This window comes from Piliocolobus tephrosceles, chromosome 13 (assembly GCF_002776525.5).
Source record: "Piliocolobus tephrosceles isolate RC106 chromosome 13, ASM277652v3, whole genome shotgun sequence".
NCBI lineage: Eukaryota > Metazoa > Chordata > Mammalia > Primates > Cercopithecidae > Piliocolobus > Piliocolobus tephrosceles.
The window spans coordinates 105,451,613-105,455,942 of NC_045446.1; the positions used below are offsets into that span (position 1 = coordinate 105,451,613).

Sequence of the window (4,330 nt, forward strand, 5' to 3'; positions counted from 1 at the left end):
ATCCCAGCACTTTGAGAGGCTGAGGCGAGCAGATCACTAGGTCAAGAGATCGAGACCATCCTGGCCAACACGGTGAAACCCCATCTGTACTAAAAATACAAAAATTAGCTGGGCGTGGTGGTGCATACCTGTAGTCCCAGCTACTTGGGAGGCTGAGGCAGGAGAATCACTTGAACCCAGGAAGTGGAGGTTGCAGTGAGTCGCGATTGTGCCACTACACTCCAGCCTGGTGACAGAGTGAGACTCTGTCTCAAAAAAACCAAACAAAACAAAAAAAAGCACCGTTTCCTTTCTCTTTCAGGTCAGTTCCTAGATCTAGTAGCTCTATTAATTCTGTATAGAAGACCAAAATTGTATGTAAATGTTTGTGCAGGTGCATGTGTGTACGTGCACACATGGGCTTTCTCTTCCTTAGCAGACTGGGATAAATTTTTCAGAAGTAAGGAGAAAGTTGGGGTCATCTAGTCCAGAGAAGAGAAGGCCAAGAAATAGAATCTAAGTAGTCATTCAATCCAGCTCCTTATCAGCAGCCAAGACTTATGCTAAACTTATTACTATTAATAATAATGCCAGGCACTCTTTTAAACATTTTATATGAATCACCTAATTTAATCATCACAGTAACCTCGCAATACCTCTGAGAGGTCAGTTATTATTAACCACACTTTTTAGATACGGAAACTGACACACAGCTGAGAGGTTAAGTAAATTGCCCAAGGAACCAAGAGTCAAATCCAAACAGTCTACTCAAGACTCTCATGCTGCAAATGATGAGAAAACCTACAAGTTCTCAAGGGCTGACTTACAGAAGTGGTTTAGAAATCCTCCAAATTCTAGATTCAAGAATTGTGTGGGTTCGACCCTGTCTTGCTTTCCTCCTAGGAAAACTTGCAGGTCTTGTGAGGAATAACTCAAGACGGAGGATGTGGATTACTCCGATGTCTGAGAAGTGAGCCTCGGAGGGGCTGAGGGACTCCCCATGCAGGAAGAGGGTGTCTGGGTAGTGAGTGAGCCTGGCCAGAAAATCTCAGGGCTGCCCAGGCCACATCTCACAATAGGTATTGGGTTCACGGCTACTTCCACCCTGAATTCTCACTGCCAGCCTCCCTGATCCCCAACAAACAAATGTAGTCATGGCATCTGTATTCATTGTTCAAGAGGTAAAAGATAGTTTATGTTGCATTATTATTATTATTACTATTATTATTGAGTCAGGTCTTGCTCTATCACCCAGGGAGGAGTGCAGTGGCATGATCATGGCTCACTGCAACCTCAAACTTCTGGACTCAAGCAATCCTTCCACCTCAGCTCCTGAGTAGCTGGGACTACAGGAGCTGTAGTCCCATGGTGGGAGGGTCTATAGCGCCTGCCACCAAGCCTGGCTAAGTTTTTCTATCTTTTGTAGAGATGGGTGTCTCCCTATATTGGCCAGGCTGGTCTTGAACTCTGGCCTTAAGCAATCCTCCTGCCTCTACCTTCCAAAATGCTGGGATTACAGGTATGAGCCATGGGACCCGGCCCACATTCATCTCTTTAAATAACAACCTTGCATCCTGTACCACTGGCTCTATTCTTTCCAGAAATCTCTCTCCATAGTGGATCACAGACTAACACTTAATGACCTGTTTAGAGAGAAGGAATAAACTACTTGGTGCAGTTTAAACTACCAGGCAGGTTACAGGTACATCGTTTAGTTATAACATATAACTTCATCTGGCTTAACACCTACATCTGCCTTCTCAGTTTCAACCTGGTTCACTCCAGGCAAATAAGGTGACCATTTTGCCCACTTTGATTCTAGAGAGAAACAAAGTTCCTTCCGGGGAGGTTTACTCCCTGAGCCAGGCCATTGGCAGAAGGGATCCTGCCATTGCTCAGCTGATAGGTCTTTCCTTGTACCCCATCCCCGCACCTCCCGAATGCTTATCCTTTCTCTGGCAAGTTAACCCTAGGCAGCAGCATCTCCAAGTCCCACCTTCATCTGAAGAGATCAGATCACTTTTCTTTGATTGAAATAGGCATGCAATTCTGGCAAACGTAAGACTCGGGAGATGGGTCAGTTTCTACGAAGCCATGTTGAGTGTCTATATTAGTTGTACTGGGAGAGCTTTTGCCCATGAGGTATTTCTTTTTATTTTGAGTTTTCATCCTGGTTATTTTAGGAAAATAAAGATCGACTCTAGCCAGGTGCACCTCTCATCCTAAAGAAACCCATTTGTCCCTTATGTTTCAAAGGAGAGGTGCAATCTTTCTAGTTACTTGGAAGTCCTCTATTGGAGGCAAAGGCAACAGGACCACAGTGGGAAACTAGACCTAGGGCTATCTACTGAAAATCTCAATCAGGTAGGAAATCCCAGGCTGTGATGGGAATGTGGATGGTCATTCTTCTTCCAAAGTCCCATTTCCATTTTCCCCGTGTCTCTCTTTTAGATGAACAGGCTTAATCAAAGATTGAGAGAGATGTGCTGGAATTAGATGCAGTTTGAGATGCAGCTGAAAAGTCTCATGCTTCATCTTTTTACTCCCAATATAAAAATCAAGGGAAATCCCATGGAGTGGGAAGAGATTTATTTGTCCCTTAAATAAACAAAACTCAAAGCTCTCAGGAATGTGAGGAAAAGAGCTCTGAGAAGATACAGTCATGAGGGGCTGCACGTGTGGCACCCAAAACATTTCTCTGGCTGGGCGCTGTGGCTCACGCCTGTAATTCCAGCACTTTGGGAGGCTGAGGCGGGTGGATCATGAGGTTAGGGGATTGAGACCATCCTGGCTAACATGGTGAAACCCCATCTCTCCTAAAAAAAGTACAAAAAAGTTAGCCAGGCGTGGTGGTGGCGGGCGCCTGTAGTTCCAGCTACTCAGGAGGCTGAGGCAGGAGAATGGCGTGAACCTGGGAGGTGGAGCTTGCAGTGAGCCAACATCACGCCACTGCGCTCCAGCCTGGGTGACAGAGGGAGACTCTCCGTCTCAAAAAAAAAAAAAAAAAAAAAAAATTAGCCAGGCGTGATGGCGCGTGCCTGTAGTCCCATCTACTTGGGAGGCTGAGGAGAAGAATCACTTGAGTCCTGGAGGTGGAGGCTGCAGGGAGCCAAGATTGCGCCACTGCACTCCAGCCCGGGCGACAAGAGTGAGACTCCATCTCAAAACAAAACAAAAAAACAAAACAAAAGCATTCTTTCTGAGTTTCTCCCTTTATCCCTGTCATACCTGACACTCAGTTGTCCATTTGGGCTCAAGACAGAAACAAAGGAAATTCTGTCTCCCGCTTCCTCCAGTTATCTAGAGAAAGGCTATTCTAAAATTGGAAGAAAAAAAAAAGCTAAATGGAAATGAAGAAAATACAAACATTCACAAGAACCTGCAGCTTAAAATACAGGTATTTGTGCAATAAGTGATCCTAGTGATTGGGCAGGGAAGCCCAGCTTTACTCTTTATGCTGTCTTTTGGGGTCTGCCAGAGGCTCTCTCTCTTTTAGTTCTGGAGCTGTTCCCCTTCTGAGCTCTGAGATGAAGGTCTAGTGAGGTAAGTGTCTGACAGTCTCTTACAGCTATTAGCAAAAAGGCGAGCTGCTGCTGTCCCATCCCCAGGGAACGGAGCGCCCCTTAACTTCCTCCAGGACCCCACCTATGAGGAGCGAATGCAAACAGTCCAAACACACCATCTGTTCACTGAGGGGAGGGGCGAAAGGGCCTTTTCTTCCTAGGACCTTTGACAAATTCTGGCAGTGTCCACGGCACTGTAAAACAAAACAACAGAAAATTCAAGCTCACGCTGCCAGTTCAGTCTATTTCGGTTTCTCCTTTTCTGCAGGCATCAGGTACGTTATAGACAGGGAAATTGCATTTCAGAAATAGCACCTGTCGGAGCTCGGCAGGCAACACCCCCAGCCCCCGTCAGCACCAAATGGTTTTAATTAACTTTGGACACTTCCGTGCCTCGCACTTTATTTCTGAATGTTATTGAAAGTTGTCAGAACTTGTCTCACTTTTTTTCTTTTATTATTAATGTGTAAATACAATGCCTCAGGAGTGTTACTAAAACACAGAATCTAATCCCAGGAGATTAATTTATGAACACAGCATAGGGTGAAGTTGCATCCTGGCGACTGCAAATTGATGTTGGTAAGAGCTACAAGCAGCGGCCTCTCCAAACCCACGGGGATCCAGAAGGCTGAGGGGACTGGAGGCAAGGAGGGATGGTGGGGGGAGAATGACTCTGCCGATTTTTGAGACACCCCCAGGAAATAGGACCTTAGGTTCCTTTTGGTGGGGCAGATGAGATTAAGGCCACCTTTTTCTCCTGACAGGGCAGTGTCCCCTGCAAGTCCATC

At 45.9% G+C, this 4,330-nt stretch overlaps 1 long non-coding RNA gene across 1 annotated transcript; it reads right to left on the bottom strand.

Moving 5' to 3' along the window:
• Positions 1-588: 588 nt before the first annotated feature.
• On the bottom strand, positions 589-3,736 carry LOC111540002. The gene is made up of 2 exons (XR_002730865.2): positions 3,625-3,736; positions 589-2,577 (listed from the first exon to the last, which is right to left on the bottom strand). It is a non-coding gene; the product is annotated as an uncharacterized LOC111540002 (long non-coding RNA).
• Positions 3,737-4,330: the final 594 nt, after the last annotated feature.